The sequence below is a fragment of the Elephas maximus genome, chromosome 24 (genome assembly GCF_024166365.1).
Source record: "Elephas maximus indicus isolate mEleMax1 chromosome 24, mEleMax1 primary haplotype, whole genome shotgun sequence".
Taxonomy (NCBI): domain Eukaryota; kingdom Metazoa; phylum Chordata; class Mammalia; order Proboscidea; family Elephantidae; genus Elephas; species Elephas maximus.
The window spans coordinates 24,722,643-24,744,032 of NC_064842.1; the positions used below are offsets into that span (position 1 = coordinate 24,722,643).

Consider the following 21,390-nt stretch of genomic DNA (forward strand, 5'->3'; position numbering starts at 1 on the left):
AATATTAAGGACTGCCTATGTTTGGGATAATTTTTTTTAAGGGTGCCTTGTGAACTTGGCTAACTATATTTTTCAAATATATATATATATATATTTAGATATAGTGTAGTACATCTGATGGAAGCATTTATATCTTAACTCTACACCTGAGTCCTCAGTCCTTGCTCAATGTGTTTGAATTCCAGTAGGAAAGAGTACTCCACCCTTCCTCAAAGCCTAAGAAACACCCTAAGTTGAAAATGATTCATTTTACCAGACAGAACAGCCTAAAATAACGTGCCCCATTCCTATCCAGGCTAGTAATCTCAGAGGAAAAAAGAAAATCTGAATCTCGCTGTCTTTGGTTAATCTTCAACCAGCGGGCCTTAAAATTTCACGACCATAAGTATCATACAAAGTATTTAAAATGCAGATTAACAGACCCTCCTCCCTTTTAAAAAAAATTTTTGTGGTAAAATATGCATAACACAACATTTACCATTTTGATCATTTTTACATGTACATTCAGTGACACTGATTATGTTCACCATGTTACGCAACCATCACCAGTATCCATTTCCAGAATTTTCCATTACCCTTGAAAGAAACTCAGTGTCCCTTAGGCAATAACCTCCCTCCCCCTTTTCTCCTGCCTCCAGCCCTTGGTAACCACTAGTAAACTTTGGTCTCTGTGCATCTGCCATTTCTAGACATTCCACCTAAGTGAGATCATGCAATACTTGTCCTTTTGTCTGACTTATTCCAAGGTTCACCCATGTCACGGAGTGTACATATCAGAACTTCCTTTCCCTTTATGTCTGAATAATATTCAGCTAAATTAAAACTGGGGAAGGATAAATAAAATGTTGTATACCCTCCCCAAATTTTGGTTCATCTGGCCTGGTTTGGGTCCCCGAGACTGCATTTTTATAGCCAACCCATGATTCTGGCGCACTTGATCCTGGGCCATGTTTTTCGAAACATCCCTGTGATAGAAACCTTTCCAGTAGTTACCGGGAAGCTCTCAGGACAGCTGTCTACTTTTGGCAACTGATGACTGACTAATAATCACTACTGGGATAGTACTGGATGTTAGAACTAATTTGTAGGACGTGTTTGAAAGGACTATGTCTCTAACAAAAGCTAGGGTTATGAGTGTAACCATTATAGCCAAACAGTGAAGCTCTGCATCCAAATTAAGGTAATTATGTTCTGTATAGACTCATCAAGTACAGCTTACTGTTTAGTAATATATAACATAATTTATCATCATCAAGATGTGTTGAAAACTGCTAAACTTCAGATGGCTTTTTCCCACCAAAAGGAATAGTAAGAGGGAACTCACTCAACACTGAGAGACTATGATATGCCAGGCACTGGTTTAGGCTTTTAGGATAATATCAGTAAAACAGACAGACAAAAAAAATTGCCTTCACAAGGATCTAAAGCAGGATTCAATTTAGTGAGCTTCCATGCACAGGGAAATAAAAAATGGGTGGCTCCTGACAAGAAGCTCAAAATCTTTAGGAAATGACTGTTATTTACATCATTTATTCTAATACAAATAAATATGGCAAATGTGATAACTTACATGAGAATAATATACTATAGGGACACGGAGATTTAAAAGATGAATTCTCTTGAGAAAAGCTGGCTGGGATTGCTACAGGCAAAGTTAGAGATAGCACATTTCAGAAGATGTGAAGAGGGCCTCAAAGAAACCTAGAGGCAGAAGAATGTAGGCATATTCAAGGAACTTCAACCTCAAGTTGGCTAACATGGCTACAGTGCCACAGCAGAGGGATAAAGGAAGATGGAACTGAAAGTCATGTAGAGGTGAAATTGTTAATAACTTTGATCTTATTTTGGTACAGGTAAATGCAAAAGAAGACTGGAAGCAGGGAGACATGTTAGAGGCTATAGCAGCCATCCAAGGGGGAGTCAGAAAAGAACTATCTCGAGGCGTGGCATCGGGACAACAAAGGAAGGAACTGATGAAAGATGTTTCAAGAAAATCCAATAGGATTTAGGGATTGAATATGAGTATGAAAGGAAATAATGATCAACCTTTTTGAAAGGTTCAAGTGTAAGTTCCTAGGATGATAGTGATACAATTACTCAATACAGGAAAAATAGAACGAATGGTATATTCTGGAGAAAGGATGATAGGTTCCAGTATCCTGATGGTACATCCCCGAGGTCCCTGATTGATATTCTGTGTGGAACGTCTAACAGAGTACCAGAGATGGATATCCAGAACTCAGGGGAAGAGGGGTGAGATGAGAGAGCTCTACGTCTACTCACACTTGAAGCTTTAAGTGCAGCCAAGACCACCAAGAGAGAATGTAGAGTGAGAAAAGAGGAGAGCTGATAACTGCAAAGTGATTTAGCATAAAAGAACAGAGAAACCTAGACGTGGAGTCAAAAGATTCAGACTTATTAATACTGTGGCCCTGGGTGAATCATTCAATCTCTTGGAATCTCAATTTCCTCCACTATAAGAGGTTCAACCTAACTACCTAGCCATAGCCGTCAAGTTGATTCCAACTCACAGCAACCCCACAGGACAGAGTAGAACTTCTCCATAGTTTCCAAGGAGTAGCTGATGAATTCAAACTGCTGACCTTTTGGTTAGCAGCCGTAGCTTGCCATAGCTCTTAACTACTACGCCACCAGATGATCAAAAAAAAAAAAAAAAAAATCCCTTTAAAGTCTAAATTTATTGATGATTTGAAGGATCTGTATTTGAGATAAAGAAAAAAAAAGAAATGGTGGAAAAAACTAAAAAGAAGCAGTCAGAGGCGAGGAAGCCACAAGAAGTCAGTATCTTAAAAAAAAAAAAATAGGATCCTTGAAATCCTTGGGTGTTGCAAATAGTGTACTTGGCTACTGACTGAAAACTGGAAGTTTGAGTCCACCCAAACAAAGGCCTGGAGATACACTTTCAAAAATTCTGCCACTGAAAACCCTACAGAGCACAGTTCCTACTCTGACACACATGGGTCCACCATGAGTTAGAATTGAGTTAACCACAGCTGGTTTATACCAGAACCCAAAAAGTGAGAAGTAGAGAAGTGAGTGGAAGTGCTGTGGAGAAGGATGAAGCTGGATACGCTGTGGAGAGGGCAAGCAGGGGTGTTTTGTTTTGTTAATTGTATTTTGTTGGTGTTGAGAATATACACAGCGAAACATACACCAATTCAACAGTTTCTACATGTACTATTTAGCAACAGCGAATGCGTTCTTCTAGTTGTGCAAACGTTCTCACCCTCCTCTTTTGAGTTGTTCCTCCCCCATTAACATAGATTCACTGGTTCCTATCTAATCTTTTGAGTTGTTGTCAGTTCGATCCCATATAAATAGTTCTTAAAAGAGCATAATGTTCAAGAAAGACATTTCTCTGGTTAAGATAAACTACTGTTTGGTTTTAAGAAGATTTCAGGGGATATTTTTGGTTTAAAGTTTAAAGATTATCTCAGGGTAATAGTTTTAGTGGTTCATTCAAACTTTATGGCTCCAGGAAGTCTGGAGTCCATGAGAATTTGAAGAGCTGTTCTGCATTTTCCCCTGTGTGGTCAGGATCCTTCTAAAGAATCTTTGATCAAAATTTTTAGTAATGGTAGCCAAAGCACCATCCAGTTCTCTTGGTCTCATGGCAAAGGAGGCAACTGTTAACAGAGACAATCAGCCACACATCCCATATCCTCTTCCTATTCCTGACTCTCCTTCTTCCTCTGTTGCTCCAGGTGGATAGAGACTGTTGTGCCTTGGATGGCTGCTTGCAAGGCTGGGGATTTTTACCTTTGGAAATGAGTGTGTTAATGGAAGGTTTCAGTCGGGTAATGAACTCCAAAGGAAGAGTTACAGAGGAGCTATATCACATGGAGTTGAAAAAAAAAGGAAGGTATTAAAAAGAGAGGGAAGAGAAATTGAGGGATAAAGAGAAGACAAAACATAAAATGGTAACTTGAAAAGTTGCAAGGTTAAGGAAATTTTTTTTTTTTTAAGAAAGCCAAACATGTCACAGACAGAGGGGAAATATCTTGCAGAGAGGAAACGACAGAAAATACGAGAAGGGAAGTGGAAGTTATGAGGGGACATAAAGTGTCATTAAGCACAGATTGTTTTTCATGATGTAGCTGGGGGTTGCCCACAGATCGTGTCACCCAGCACACTCTTTTGCCATGGGTGGGTAAGTGCTATGACTGCTAACGAAAAGGTTGGCAGTTCCAATCTACCAGGTGCTCCTTGGAAACTCTATGGGGCAGTTCTACTCTGTCCTATAGGGTCTCTACGAGTCGGAATCGACTTGACAGCAACGGGTTTGGTTTGGTTTTCTTTAACAGTTTATTTTCCAGATTGGTCTGACTTGTAGGCCTAACATGGCTAATCAGTATTTCAACCCTGGTTCAAACAGGGATAGTGCTGTTGCTAAGACTTTGGGAATATTTTAATCCCTCCCAGAAAATACTTCCTAATTTTTTCATCAAGCATAGTCTCCTCGGCCATTCTTTCTTGCCTGGTTTCTTGCTTCTACTGAAAAAGGCATGTCTATACGTTATGCCCAAATACATTGTGTCTAACCCAGACAACAGAGATGTCATACTGTTTTAAAGCTGAAGCCCCTGTTGTCTGTTATTCCAGTTTTCAATTTCTTCTCCCTAAGACATAGCCAGCCTTGCCAGTATCTCTAGGTTCCTCAAACATACTCCTGGCCCTCCTTCTATCTAGGGAGATGATCTTCCAGAATGCTACCACAAACTTGATTTTTATAAAAGAAAGATATGGTTGCAATGACAAATGTTCACTGTTATTAAAGTTATTTCCTTCAAAACGAATACAGGAACATTGATTTTGATTTCAATAGGGATTATTCTTTTCAACAAAAGCCTTATCTTGTGCCTTCAATTACTGGCATTCTAAGACACAGCACACAAGATGTTTCATTTTTGTTGTCTGCACTGCTTCTGTGTTGTAGTTTTGTTAAATACTATAAAAAATTTTTTTTTGTTCCATCTTTGTTAAAGATTTTAAGTGTTGTTTCATTCCATGTTTATGTTTATTCAAGAAACAAAAACTAACATATATATATATATGCATATATTTTCCAATTTTTTTTCATCAAGCTTAGTCTTCTGGTTTGTTCTTTGCCTGGTTTCTTGCTTTTACTGAGAAAGGCACGTTCCTTGCCTGGTTTCTTGCTTTTATTGAGAAAGGCACGACTATATGTTATTCGCATATATACTGAGTCTAGCCTAGACAACAGCAGTCTTATACTGTTTTAAAGTTGAAGCCCCTGTTGTCTGGTAATCTAGCTTTCAATTTTTCTCCATAACACACAGCCATCTTTGTATGTGTGTCTATGTATATACACATACACACACATGCGAATATATACTTTGTGTGTGTGTATATATGTATACTTTGTATATTTATATATATACATATATATACTTTGTGTATATATATAAACATATACATATGCTTTGTGTGTGTGTACAGATATACATACAATTGAATCTGTGGGAGCAGAATGCCATAGGACTGCCTTGTTTTTCCAGGTCTCACAATTTTTCCGCTATTGTCAGGGTACAATCTTATCACTTTTCTATCGTTCCTTTTATTGGAAAAAAATTAAGTTTTCCTTTTCTGATGTGTTTCCACCTTACACAGGTTCCAGCTTTTGCAGGTTTAACTTGTAGATATGTTAGATAAACACATGCACATTCAAATTTCAAAATGAGCCATCTGTCTTTTACGAATATAAAGAATGTAAATGCTTGCACTTTAGAATAAAATTCAGCAATCTGAGAGTTCATGCCACCAAACCTGATGATTTTAAGGGGGCATCAAGGATGAGTGATCACGACCTCTTCATCAGTCCATTACCAGACGTTAGCATGAAGGCATGAGAACAGCTGGCACCCTCCAGGGCAGTATTTGTGTCTTATTCTTACAAACCCAAAGTGTCCAGCACAATCCTAGGGCCAGAGAAAGTGCTGAATAAAGGCACGACTAACTGATGAGAAATTCAAAGTAAACATATTTCTATAATGCTGGGCTAATTTAAGTGGATCGATTTTTATGAAGTTAAACTAGTCAGGCTTTTGGAACACACTGCAGATTTTAAAAATAGGGAGATGGATTTACATTTAAATACAAGTTGCAAAAGTCTATTATTATCCCCATTTTGTCTGAAGTAAATGTTAGAATGTGTACAGAAAAACCTTGGATACTACACACCAAACTGTTAACCATAGTTATCTTGGGGGGTGTTGGGCATGGTGAACTTTTATTTTTCACGTTACATGTTTCTATAATTGTCATACATTATATATTGATTTTATAATGAGAAAAAAAGCCGAACACTTTATGTTCATATTTTATATGCCAATATGTATATGGAACATTTGGGGGGGAGTCTCTCTTAGGTACTTTAGGGCAAGCAAAGACAACGCATGCCGTCTTAAGTCAAGAATTTCACAGTCTAATATTTAAAATATTATATGAACACAAAAACACCAGAATGAATGTGATCAGTGTCTGAGATTCAGATAACGTACTAGACAATTAATTCATAGACAGCAGTACCATTTCAAGCAGTCCCTGGCAGACGCTAAAATTTGGACCCGCGAAGATGTGGATGAAAGGGTATTCTCAACAACATGATAAAATGTGAAGGGTCAAGAAAATGGCAGAGGGAATATGGAACAGCAAGTACTGAGGGTAAAGGGAAGGGCAGCCTAGAGGATGGAGCTGAATTTAAAATGTAACGGCAAGCCACAGAACGAGCTGAATGCTGGGGTAAGACATTAAGTCTTTATTCCACAGGTAATGAAAGGGGATGCTGAAAAAGGTTTTTGAGCATAAAAGAAAAACGATCAGATTTGTTCTTCAGTAAGATCAACCTGGAGATAATGGATTAGAAGGAGAGAAGTATTAAAAGTCAGTGAAAGCATCAAGGAAGCTCAGAGAGTCTCTAAGAGAAAGGTATAAAGGTATGACTTTTACAAGCTTTCTACTCAAGTGTGGTCTCTGGACCAGCAGCATCAGCGTCCCCTGTGAGCTTGTCAGAAACAAAGAATCTCAGGTCCCAAACCCAAACCTAAAGAATCAGTATGTGCACTTTAACAAGATCTCCATGGGAGATGATTGCACTTTAAAGTTTGGGAATCACTGAATAAAGGTGCTGTTTTTTTTTTTTGGCGGGGGGGTGGGGGGAGGGACACGGGAGAAGCCAAAAAGTTTAAGATATTACTTAGCTGAATTATTAGAATTTGGTATCTGACTAAATGTAGGAGGCAAGGGAAGAGAATAAATCAAGATTACTCAGAAATGTTGAGCTATTCATAGAAACAGGAAATACAGGAGGGGAGCAGTCTGAGGAAGAAGCAGGTGAAGGCTATGCTATCCAGGGAGCACATGGAAATGCTCCTTACAAAAACCAAGTCAGGCTTGGAGGTGAAGAAATGAGTGTGAGCCATAGTGAAACGGTATTTGAAACCATGAGAGCAAACGAAGTTATAAAAGGAGATGGGGGGCGGGGGCGGGAAGCATGGGGGACAGCCAAGGAGAAATTCTTGGAGAACCCCACACTGGGCAGGAGATGGGGGCAGGAAAGCTGGGCAGATGGAGTGGGACCAGAGGAGAGATGAGCCAGGGAAGTACAACTTTTGAAAATTAAGAGAGGTTAAAGATGTTGCTAAGAGATTAAAGGGGCTATCTGAAAAAGGGCCCCTCATTGTGTGACTAAGGGGTCAGAGATGATTGGAGAGAACGGTTCCTGTGAGCCTTGTGAGGACGCAAGTCAGCAAAAGTTTAGAGTCGGGGTGGTGAGATCAGGGGGTTGAATTCTACTCATGGAATATAAATAAAAAGGTTAGGAATGAACACGAAAATTCATAAATGACACGTAAGACCAGGTGGAAACAGCTTTAAACTATTTTAAATTTTAGAGTTTTTTTTTTTTTTTTTTCCTCTAATGGAAGAAAAGTTTTATTAGGAAGGCAAAAAAGGATCAAACCAAACCAAACCCACATACCATCCAGTCTCATAGTAATCCGATAGGACAGAATAGAACTGCACTATAGGGTTTCCACTCTATGGGGCAGTTCTACTCTGTCCTATAGGGTCGCTATGAGTTGGAATCGACTGGACAGCACTGGGGTTGGGGATAGGGTTTCCAAGGCTGTAAATCTTTACAAAAAGAGACTGCCACATCTTTCTCCCACAAGCAGCTGGTGGGTTCGTATTGCCGACCTTTCAGTTAGCAGCTGAGTGCCTTAACCACTGCACCACCAAGGCTACTCCAAAAAAGCACAGTGGGTAAAAGTTAGATTTGTGGCTCATGTACAGAGGATGTGCCTCTCCCCACCCTCTGAAAATCAAATGAGCTGCCTTGTGATCATAAAGTTTCTCAACGCCTAGGGGCTGCGCGGTTTGAAAATGTCTGACAGGAAATCACAAAGTAGAAAGTTGCTGCCTGATGGCCTCTAGGAATCCCTGGGTGGCGACAAAGAGTTAAACACTCAACTATCAACCAAAAGGTTGATGGTTCTAACCCACCCAGAGGCACCTCAGAAGTAAGACTAGTGATCGCCTTCTGAAATATCACAGCCTTGAAAACCCTATAGAACACAGTTCTACTGCGCCACACATGGGTCACCATCATTTGGAATTGACAGCAACTAGGTTTTTGTTTTTCCCTTGGGGGTGGGGTGTAATAACCCCCTACAGCTTTGAGATTTGTTGAACCCCTCTCTTAAGTTGATCAGATGCCCAGAGTCCCTGATTCATGTTTCCTTTGTATCCAAAGCAGAATGTCCACAATGCCTGGCACATTAGATAACACCGACAGGATAGAGTTACCCCAGAGATATACACCACACGAGATAGACAGATATATAAAAATAGATTGATAGATATTTGTTAGAATTTATTTATCACATACTACTGTGAAGTTACCTCCTGTCATGGATTGAATTGTGTCCCCTGAAACTATCTGCCAGCTTGGCTGGGTCATGATTCCCAGTTTTGTATGATTGTCTACCATTTTGTCCTCTGATGAGACTTCCCTATGGGTTGTAAATCCTATGGCTATGATGTAATGAGATGGGTAGTGGCAGTTACATTGATTAGATCTACAAGATCAAATAGTGTCTTAAGCCAGTCTCTTTTGAGATATAAAAGAGAGAAGTAAGCAGACAGACAGGAGGATCTCATACCACCAAGAAAACAGCACTGGGAGCAGAGGGTGTCCTTTGGACCTGAGGCTCCTGTGCAGAGAAGCTCCTAGACCAGGGGAAGATTGACGACAAGAGTCTACCTCCAGAGCCAATAGAGAAAGCCTTTCCCTGGAGCTGACACCCTAAATTTGGACATGTAGCCTACTAGACAGTGAGAAAATAAATTTCTCTTTGTTAAAGCCATCCACTGTTACAGCAGCACTAGATGACCAAGACACCTCCATTGGAGTGATTCAAAATAAATACTACCAGCTCGGTTGTCCTCAAATTTAATATTAAAGATAATAAAAAACCCATACCCATTGCCCTTGAGTCAATTCCGACTCTGTACCTACAACCCAAATTCAGAGGACATGGCCATGGCTTTCAGTTGCTTAGTCAGGTAAGTTTTCAGTTTCTAATATTCAAAATAAGATGTTTATATCACAGGGAAAGCAGAGCATTGGCTGTGGTCAAGGAAAGCTGAAAAAGTTGTCCAGTTCTTCGTAATGGAAAGGATTCTGGGGTACGAAGAGAATAAGAAGAGTTGTTAGGTTTGTTAGGTGCTGTCGAGTCCTTTCCGACTCATAGTGACCCTATGCACAACAGAAAACACTACCCAGTCCTGCACCATCCCCACAATTGTTGCTATGCTTGAGCCCATCGCTGCAGCGACTATGTCAATCCATCTCGTTGAGGGTTTTCCTCTTTTTCACTGACTCTCTATTTTACCAAGCATGATGTCCTTCTCCAGGGATTGATCCCTCCCGATAACATGTCCAAAGAACGTGAGACATAGTCTCCCCATCCTTGCTTCTAAAGAGCACTCCGGTTGTATTTCCTCCCAGGCAGATTTGTTCATTCTTTTGCCAGTCCATGGTATACTGAGTATTCTTCGCCAACACCACAATTCAAAGGCGTCAATTCTTCTTCACTCTTCCTTATTCATTGTCCAGCTTTTGCATGCATATGAGGTGACTCAAAACACCATGGCTTGGGTCAGGTGCACCATAGTCCTCAAGATAACATCTTTGCTTTTGAACACTTTAAAGAGGTATTTTGCAGCTGATTTGCCCAGTGCAATGAGTCTTTTGATTTCTTGACTGCTGTTTCCAGGGGTGTTAACTGTGGATCCAAGTAAAATGAAATCCTTGACAACCTCAATCTTTTCTGCTTATCATGATGTTGCTTATTGGTCCAGTTATGAGGATTTTTGTTTTCTTTATGCTGAGATGTAATCCATACTGAAGGCTGTGGTCTATGATGTTCATCAGTTAAGTGTTTCAAGTCCTCTTCACTTTCACCAAGCAAGGTTGTGTCATCTGCATAAAGCAGGTTGTTAATAAGTCTTCCTCCAATTCTGATGCTGTATTCTTCTTCATATAGTCCAGCTTCTCAGATTATTTGCTCAGCATACAGATTGAAAAGGTATTGTGAAAGGATACAACCCTGACACACACCTTTCCTGACTTTAAAGCATGCAGTATCCCCTTATTCTGTTTGAAAGGCTGTCTCTTGGTCTATGTACAGATTCCTCATGAGCACAATTAAGTGTTTCAGAATTCCCATTCTCTGCAATGTTATCCATAATTTGTTATGATCCCTACAGTTGAAAGCCTTAGCATAGTCAATAAAACACAGGTAAACATAAACATCTTTCTGCTATTCTCTGCTTTCAGCCAGTAATCCATCTAACATCAGCAATGATATCCCTGGTTCCCATATCCTCTTCTACATCCTGCTTGAATTTCTGGAAGTTCCCTGTCGATACACTGCTGCAGCCACTTCTGAATGATCTTCAGCAAAATTTTGCTTGCATATGATCTTAATGGTATTGTTTGATAATTTCCATGTTCGATTGGATCACCTTTCTTGGGAATAGGCATAAATATGTTTTTTTCCAGTTGGTTGGCCAGGTAACTGTCTTCCAAATTTCCTGGCATAGACGAGTGAGCACTTCCAGGGCTGCATCAGTTTATTGAAACATCTCTATTGGTATTCCGTCAATTCCCGGAGCCTTGTTTTTCGCCAATTCCTTCAGTGCAGCTTGGACTTCTTCCTTCAGTACCATCGGTTCCTGATCATATGCTACCTCCTGAAATGTTCGAACATCGACCAATTCTTTTTGGTATAGTTACTCTGTATATTCTTTAGGTCTTCTTTTGATGCTTCCTGCGTTGTTTAATATTTTCCCCATAGAATTCTTCACTATTGCAACTGGAGGCTTGGGTTTTTTCTTCAGTTCTTTCAGCTTGAGAAATGTTGAGTGTGCTCTTCCCTTTTGGTTTTCTATCTCTAGCTCTTTGCACATGTCATTATAATACTAATACTTTGTCTTCTCGAGCAGCCCTTTGAAATCTTCTTTTCAGCTCTTTTACTTCATTATTTTTTCCTTTTGTTTAGCTACTCAGTGCTCAAGAGCAAGTTTCAGCGTCTCTTCTGACATCCATTTAGGTCTTTTCTTTCTCTTCTGTCTTTTTAATGACCTCTGGCTTTCTTCATGTATGATGTCCTTGACGTTATTTCACAACTCGTCTGGTCTTCAGTCATTAGTGTTCAGTGTGTCAAATCTATTCTCGAGATGGTCTCTAGATTCAGGTAGAATATACTCAAAATTGTACTTTGGCTCTTGTTGACTTGTTCTAATTTTCTTCAGTTTCAACTTGAACTTGCATATGAGTAACTGATGGTCTGATCCACAGTAGGCCCTGGCCTTGTTCTGACTGGTGATATTGAGCTTTTCCATCATCTCCTTCCACAGATGTAGTTGATTTGTTTTCTGTGTATTCCATCTGGTGAGGTCCAGTTGTTTTTGTTAGTCGTCACCAAGTTGCCTCTGACTCATGGTGACCCCATGTATAACAGAAATAGAACTGCTCCATAGAGTTTTCCTGGCTATATTCTCAATGGAAGCACATCTCCAGGCCTTTTCTTCTGCGGTACCACTGGATGGGTTTGAACTACCAACCATTAGTTTAGCAGCTGGGCGCAAACCATTTACATCACCCAAGGACCTTCCACATAAAGAGACATCCTGGCATTTCCAAAGTTCCCCTTATCTTCTCCCTTCTCAAAGGATGGTGCATGTGTCATTATACATGTGAGAAATCACAGACAGGGAGGACAGGCCAATCTTCACATTCATTTTGTGTACGAGACCCTCTTTTCAAGGTATACTACTTGAGAGACCTCCACAGGAAAGAAGTTGTGCTTTTAGGTTACTCCAATTTTTTTTTTTTAATTGAAAATCACAAAAATTTCTGTGAGTTCAATAACACTGTTAAATGAATGTACATAAATACATACACAAAAGCAGTTGCTGTTGAGTTGACCCCGTATGTGTCAAAGTAAAACTGTGCTCCATAGGGTTTTCAGTGGCTGACTTTCCAGAAGCAGATCATCAGGTCCTTCTTCCGAGAAGCTTCCCAGTGGACTCAAATATATGTAATTCTCACATATATACATACATTTGAAACACAGAAGCTAATCATACTTGAAATACATGGCTTCTCAAAGTCTGCACAGTAATGCTGGATTAGGATCTAGTGGAGGTGAGACTTGGCTTGATGAAACTTCACATAGCCAGGGACAAGAAGTGGCTCTTAGTGAGCAGTAACCAGGTTTCTCTCCAGACTGGATCCCACGGGCAATTCTAGTGAGAAGGAAATGTATTCTACAGTGGCAAGCTTAAACATGTACACGAAGGTTGTCAGTACATCTCTTTTCCTACACCTTACTAGCAGGGTATTTGTGTAGGAATATAATTCCATGGCTTCAGTGCAGGAACATCAGAGCACCTTAACAACTATAAATACAGGGCCCTCTGCAGTGGACATCTGGAGGCCACATCCCTTCTAAAACAGGCTGATCATATTTGACTTCTGTTTAAACTCACCTGCATTTTATCTGAAGAACAATGTGTAGAAGGTGACAGTAGTTGGAAGATATCCTGCCTGAGCCAGAATATCTATGCTAGCACTACTTCCTCTGGTAGAGGTGACCGAAGGTAGACTGTTTCGTGGCTCAGCTGGTATGCTGGATTTCAAGAAACAGTGTGGACAGGAAATAGGCTAGAACAAATGACCTAATGAAGGATTAAATCTGCAGTGGATAGTCAGGAACTCAAATTACAGTGGCCAGGAGGGGTGTGGAGAACTGCGATTTGATCCTGCCAACAATGACAGACAAGGAGTTTTTATTTGTCAAGTGGAACTTGGCACCACCAGTCTTCAGGAAGAAATGATACAGTGTCAGGAGGTTGGCTGCATTTTAGTTCTGGGGGTCTGTCCACATTTAAGGTTGAATCAGAGTCTGAGAATAGAAAGAATGGAGCTTGCTCCTGGAGAGAAGTTCTTGGCAAGAACAAGGCTGACTGTCAAGGTCATAGCTAAGGTCTTTCCAGGCAAGACTTTAGGCCAGTATTGAAAATGCAAATCAAAATCACAAGGGAAGCTTAGTCCTATGAAATGGCAAATACCACAGGAGTTAGAGACTTTGGGAGTCCCTGGGTGGTGCAAACAGTTAATGCATCTGGCTGCTAACCAAAAGGTTAGAGGTTCGAGTCCACCCAGAGGTACCTAGAAAAAAGGCTTGGTGATCTACTCCAAAAAATCAACCATTAAAAACCCTATGGAGCACAACTCTACTTTGACACACATGGGGTCGCTATGAGTTGGAATTGACGCCATAGCAACTGGTTTCCAGGTTTAAAGAATCTGAGCCTAGACGGGCACGGAGATCACTAGAGTGCGCCAGGGTTACGGCAGGTGACCAGCCTCAGACTCTCGTCCTCTGTGATCAGCACTGGTTGAAAATCCAGGAAGGCTGGGCCCCCAGTCTCATGCTGAGCAGCGCTGGGGAAGGCAAAGCCTCAGAGCCCACAATGCATTTGCCAACTACTCTTTGTCTAGTTTTATTCAGTAGCTCTGTTTGTTTTGTTTTGTTTTGACCATTGTTTCTTCCCAAAGTGCTCATCTTCCCCTTGGCTTCAGGATGAGCTGGCACCATTGGAGAGGAGAAGATGGTAGTGGCTCAGAATATTCCTCCTGTTGGCTCCCTATAATCCTTAGCAGATCACGGTGGCCAGCTACAGTTGCAGCCTCCACCATGGCAGTCTAAGAATGGGCAATTCAGCCAGAGTACTTGCCCCCCAGGAGGGGGTGAGCAGAAGTTCCAACAGGTGGGAGAACACACATTGCCAGCCTGGAGGGGAGAACCTGCCAGATGCTAGAGGATTCTGCAAGCTGCCAACATTTCTGGGCAAAAAGGAACACACAGCAGCCAAAGGGACACCTACGCACGGGCTCCCTGTGCTCTACCTCAAGGGACAGTGAAGCAGGTGTGGGTCCAAATTAGGCACAGCATTTTTAGAGTTTTAAAGTCCATTCAAAAATGTCCACATGCCTGCAGTCATCTGATCTTCAAAACCACTCCACAATGTCAAAAGGCAAAATACTATTACTTCCACTTGTACACTGGGGAAAGAAATGCTTGAGAAGACACCACCGTTTCATATAATGCATATTGTAATCCCATATTTTCAGAAGCTTCACTGCAGCAAATCTATTTTCATTTCTTTGCTTGAAGATAATGCAAATGCAGATCAATACTACACAATATATGCAACTTTTAGCCAATGCAGAATTCAAATAGAGCCACTAGGTGCTGTGTCTCCAAGTGAAGGCTGTGCCTTTCCCACCTGCACAGGCTTTCCGTGGAGGGCTGGTGAAGGGAGAAGGACAGTGATGACAGATTTACAATAGAGGGTCTGCGGTGGATTTGATCAGAACAAACGATTGCCAGACACCAGAAATTAACCTCTAGTTTGACTGGTTTTGCCTCCTGTCAGACACATTCGATGATCTCTTAGTATTTCCTCCCGAAATCAAAACTTTCTATGAAGGTTGAAATTATATCCCAAAGTTCTAAAAGACAAATAACCAGGATATTTATTCTGCTGGACAAAAGGCGTCCACCACTTATCTGTCAGTTTGTCATCCGTGGGGGCTTGTATGTTGCTGTGATGCTAGAAGTTATGCCACCGGTATTTCAAATACTGGCAGGGTCACCCATGGTGGATAGGCTTCAGGGGAACTTCCAGACTAAGACTACAAAGGACATAGCAGTCTACTTCTCAAAAACCTGGCCAGTGAAAACCTTATGAATAGCAGCGGACCACTGTCTGATATAGTGCTGGAAGACTAGCCCCTCAGTTTGGAAGGCACTCAAAATACGACTAGGGAAGAGCTGCCTCCTCAAAGTAGACAGTAATGACTTGGATGGAGTAAAGCTCTCAGGACCTTCATTTACTGATGTGGCATGACTCAAAACAGGAAGAAACAGCTGCAAACATCCATTAATAATCAGAAAGTGGAATGTATGAAGTATGAATCTAGGAAAATTAGAAGTTGTCAAAACTGAAATGGAATGTTTGAGGATAGATGTCCTAGGCATTAGTGAGCTGAAACAGACCAGTATTGGCCGTTTTGAGTCAATCATATGGTCTACTATGCCTGGAATGACAAAATTGAAGATGAATGTCATCATATTCACTGTCAAAAAGAATATTTCAAGCTCTATCCTAAAGTACAACACTGCCATATGCCTAAAAGGAAGACCATGTAATATGATTTTTATACAAATTTATGCATCAACCACCAATGCCAAAGACGAAGAAATCAAAGATTTTTACCAACTTCTGCAGTATGAAATTAATCCAACATGCAATCGAGACACACTGATAATTGCTGGTGATTGGAATGTGAAAGTTGGAAACTAAGAAGGAACTCCGATTGGAAAATACGGGCTTGGTGATAGAAGCGATGCCAGAGATTGCATGACATAATTTTGCCAAGACCAAGGAACGATTAATTGGAAATATTTTGTTTCTTTACAATACAAATGGTGACTATACACGTGGCCCTCACCAGATGGAATACACAGGTATCAAACAGACTACATCTCTGCAAAGAGACGAGAGTGAAGCTTAATATCATCAGTCAGAACAAGGCCAGGGGCTGATTGTGGAACAGATCATCAATTGATCATATGCAAGTTCAAGTTAAAGCTGAAGAAAATTAAAACAAGTTCATAAGAAGGAAAGTACAACCATGACTATATCCCACCTGAATTTACAGGCCATCTCAAGAGCAGATTTGATGTGCTGAACACTAATGACTGAAGACCAGACAAATCGTGGGATGACATCAAGGACATCATACATGAAGAAAGCAAAAGGTCATTAAAAAGACAGGAAAGAAAGAAAAGACTAAAATGAATGTCAGAAGAGACTCTGAAACTTGCTCTCGAAAGTAGAGTAGCTAAAGCAAATGGAAGAAATGATGGAGTAAAACAGCTGAACAGAAGACTTTACAGGGCAGCTTAAGAAGACAAAGTATTATTATGAAATGTACAAAGGCCTGGACTTAGGAAACCAAAAGGGAAGAACACGCTAGGCATTTCTCAAGCTGAAAGAACTGAAGAAAAAATTCAAGCCTCAAGTTGCAATATTGAAGGATAACCCTGTATAAAATATTGAATGACTCAGGAAGCATCAAAAGAAGATAGAAGGAATACACAGAGTCACTGTACCAAGAATTGGTCGACATGCAACTATTTCAGGAGGTAGCATATGATCAAGAACCAACAGTACTGAAGGGAGAACTCCAAGTTGTACTGAAGGCATTGACGAAAAACAAGGCTCCAGGAACTGATGGAATATCAATTGAAATGTTTCAACCAACTAATGCAACTAATGCACTCTAGCTATGAGTCGGAATCGACTCGACGGCAGTAGGTTGGGTTGTCTATGCCAAGAAATCTGGAAGACAGCTACTTGGCCAACTGACTGGAAGAGATATATATTTGTGTTCATTCCAAAGAAAGGTGACCCAACAAAATGCAGAAGTTATCAAATAATATCATTAATGTCACATACAAGTAAAATTTTGCTGAAGATAATTCAAAAATGGTTGCAGCAGTATATCACCAGGGAATTGCCAGAAATTCAATCTGGATTCAGAAGAGAACATGAAACAAGGGGTATCCTTGTTGATGTCAGATGGATGTTGGGTGAAAGCAGAGAATACCAGAAAGATGTTTATTTGTCTTTTATTGACTATGCAAAACCATTTGACTTTGTGAATCATAACAAATTATGGATAACACTGTGAAGAATGAGAATTCCAGAGCCCTTAATTTTGCTTATGAGGAACCTGTACATAGGCCAAGAGGCAGTCATTCAAATGGAACAAGGGGACACTGTGTGGTTTAAAATCAGGAAAGTTGTGTGTCTGGGTTGTATCGTTTCACCGTATTTATTCAATCTGTATGCTGAGCAAATAATCTGAGAAGCTGGATTATATGGAGAAGAACATGGCATCAAGATTGGAAGAAGACTCATTAATAACCTGCAATATGCAAATGATACAACCTTCTTGCTGATAACTAAGACAATTGAAGCACTTACTGATGAAGATCAAAGACTACATTCTTCAGTATATATTACACGTCGATACAAAGAAAACAAAAATCCTCACAACTGAACCAATAAGCAACATCATGATAAACACAGGAAATACTGTAAATTGTAAAGGATTTCATTTTACTTGGATACGCTACCAACACCCATGGAAACAGGAGTCAAGACATCAAATGACGTATTGCATTGGGCAAATGTGCTGCAAAAGACCTCTTTAGAGTGTTAAAAAGCAAAGAGGACACTTTAGGACTAAGGTGAGCCTGACCCAAGCCATGGTATTTTTAGTGGCTTCATATGCATTTTTTTTTCATATGCATGCTAAAGCTGGATGATGAATAAAGAAAGCCGAAGAAGAACTGATGCCTTTGAATTATGGCATTGGTGAAGAATACTGCATACACCATGGACTCCAGAAAAACGAACAAGTCTGTCTTTGAAGTAGTACAGCCAGAATGCTCCCTGAAGCAAGAATGGCGAGACTTCTTCTCAGGTACTTTGGATACGTTACCAGGAGAGACTAGTCCCTGGAATAGGATGTCACGCTCGGTAAAACAGAGGGTCAGCGAAAAAGTGGAAGACCCTCAAGGAGATGGACTGGCACAGTGGCTGCAACAATGCGCTCAAACAGATCAAGAGATTGGAGGATGGCACAGGACTGAGCAGTGTTTCTTTTTGTTGTAGTCGGTGTTGCTATGAGTCAGAATCGACTTCAGGGCGCCTAACAACAACAACAACAACAAAAGGAGTCCCTAAGTGGCACAAATGGTTTAGAGCTTGACTACTAACTGAAAGGCTGGCGCTTCTAATCCACCCATCAATGCCACAGAAGAAAGGCCTGGAGATCTACTTCTGAAAGATCACAGCCACTGGAAACCCTATGGAGCTCAGTTCTACTCTGAAACACATAGGGTCACCATGAAATGACAGCAATTGGTTTGTTTATTTTTTAAAGGAGTTTTATACGTGAAACATGCTGCCAAACTTCCCTGACATCACATCTCTGAAAGCACTCCATTCAACAATTAAGCATAAGGAATATTTCATTATGCTGATTATATTTTTTAAGAAAACACGGTGGAAGGTTTTGAGTAATTACTTAAGTTGGAGCCATATATATCTTTTCAATCTTCTTCCATTAAAAAAAATGTATTTTAAACTTGCAAACGTACTGTAGAAAAGAAAACATTTCCAGTTTATCACTGGTACTTCAAAAGAACAACGTCAGAATAATTCTATAAGTCATAATATATTACGGTACAAAATTAGGTTCCTTTAAGTGCAGGACAGATGCATTTCTCTGCATATCCATCAGAGTTCCGGCTTCGTAGGCTTCACAGTCCATTCACCGCATCAAACTCAAGTGCCACTACATCACAGCTGTTCTCAATGTAAACTTCCCCCCGCTGCAAACAAGCCCCAGTTTCTTAGTACTTACAACACCGCAAACGTCCAGTCCATTTAGGCGTAAGGAACTAACTCAGCCAATATTTAATAACATTATTACAAATATGTTGGCTCAAGACATTACAGAGGAAATTATAGGTGAAAACCTGAAATAAATTTATTGCTTTACAATTTTCAACTACAAAAGGCAATTTTGCTTTTAATCGTATCTTTTCATTGTCTGTCTATTCAAGTTACTGGGTTGAATCCAAGCAATTCTCGTACTGCCAATTTCCTTCCCCTCCCCTCACTACCCCTCCCCGCCCTAGGCTCATTTTCAACAGGTTGACTGCAATTAAAAGCTAAAAGCCCATAAAGGAAGTTCATATTTTTACACATGGTAGCTTAAAATAACAAATTTTCAGAAGAAAATAAACCACTTGTCTTTATAAGGAAAAGAAAATGAGAAGGTACATTTTCAAGAACTTTGAAGCATGCCTGAAGAATCTCCTGAGATAACAAGACTTAAGAAGTGACATTTTACTTTTTCCTCCAGGAAGAAAGATAGAGTAATGAATATTCATATGTTTCTCTAAACTTTAAGTGAAAGTTTTCTTAATAGGCTTATATGTAGGTTTAATACAGGGCTACTCATTATAATACTCTCAGCCCTGAGCAATTCCACACGCTTTTCCTTCTCAAATTACACTTTCCTCTTAAAAAAGATCTACATGGTGAGTTTTCTTTTTTTTAATTTCCTTTTTATCTGATTTTCATTTTCAAATTACCAAGTCCATTTGAATAAATATTGGCTAATATTCAAAAAAAACACTACTTCGATGCAGCTATTCTCAGGCTAAATTCAGTCTCGTAGCTTCTCTCCAAACACCCTACAGAAACAGTCTAAATCAGAGCTGCAATTTATTTTAGTGATTTAAGCTAAAGTTATATTTCCATATGGAAGCCATTTCAAAACTAAAGTGCTTTCTAACTCAACAATAGCTAATTATATATTAAGCTAATTGAGACAAACCATGTAAACAAATCTAAAGATGGTTTACTCAGTGGGAGGAGTACATCATCTAAAGCCCGTTTCTGCAGCAGGTTGGCACACATACTGAAGAGCCTTTGATCAGCAGTCATGGTCTATGCACACTGAAACCTCGCAATACCGTCTCCTGTAACAAGAGGGTGCACCCAGTGTAGCATTTATCCCAAGGTATTTGGAACAGCGAACCTTTTCAGGTTTTTCATTAACACGCTATTCTCCACGATGCGGCTTATGTGCCTGTATTTGTTTTAGATTTAGCTCTCTGAATTGTGTATTCTTGAGCAGAGTGTCTCTCTTAAGTAAATACATGGGCATCATTTTAAACACAGGAAATAGTGATGAACGGTTCATGCAATCGGGTTTTCACAATATAAAAAATTACTGGGGACTACATAATCATTAAACACACTTTTTTAAAAAAGATTATTCTCAACTAGTAACCCCCAAAGACGGCCAAAAGGGGGGATTAGGTCATATGATTAGTTGGAACTCAGAGGCTAAGGGAAAAAACCAAAGGTCTGTGCAAAGCAAACAGTGAAATAACTAGTGTCCTTACAACACACTCGTTCTTATAAAAGCGTCGCCCCTCCCAAGGAGAGCCATCCTCTCACACTGCAAACATCGACAACGGGAGGGAAACGACTCCTCATTGCCAGCGGATAGGTTGGAATAACACTCGCAGGCACACGAATCTTTGCAGTCTTGAAGTCTGTCCATATGGACGCAATTCCCTATCCCTGCTCCCTCTACCACTTTCAACCTGCCTGTAAGGAGAGTCGCGCACACACACGAGCAAGCAGAGCAGGATTATAATTCCAACACGCACACCGCCCAGCATACAAATGAATTCAGCTACACAAGCCAACGGACCCCCGCGCCCGCCCTTTTGGAAACACGCAGAAAGGAACCTTGTCCGCGGCGGCTGTACTCAGGAGGGTCCCAGCTCTGAGGTCCGGGGCGGACACGCAGCCGCGGCTCCGCGCGTTTGCACTCTCCCTGGGTGAGCAAAGACGCGCACCAGGGCCGCGTACCTTTGCCCAGGTGTTACGTTAAGTGCCACATTGGCCTCTTAGTTTCCTGACACGTAATCCAACAAAGCGACCCCGCTGCGAGGTTGGTGGGTCCCTCCTTTATTCTTCTTAAAAGAGGTAGGGAATCCAGCGAGAGAATACACACACGCACATCACACGCGACACACACACACACACACACACACACACACACACCGAGCCGAGCAGCACTTGGGGACTCGGATCTGGCGAAAGAGAGAGAAT

At 40.6% G+C, this 21,390-nt stretch overlaps 1 protein-coding gene across 13 annotated transcripts in view; it reads right to left on the reverse strand.

The window, feature by feature from the left end:
• CHRM3 (cholinergic receptor muscarinic 3) overlaps nucleotides 1-21,390 on the reverse strand; it is a 552,731-nt gene that overhangs the window by 530,238 nt on the left and 1,103 nt on the right. The window contains exon 1 of one of the 13 annotated variants that reach the window (XM_049868506.1): nucleotides 21,025-21,326. The exons of the other annotated variants lie outside the window; for them this stretch is intronic. The gene's annotated coding sequence lies outside the window, so the exon portion shown is untranslated. Of the gene's footprint in view, nucleotides 1-21,024; nucleotides 21,327-21,390 lie in introns of those variants that run through there. 13 annotated transcript variants of the gene reach the window in all.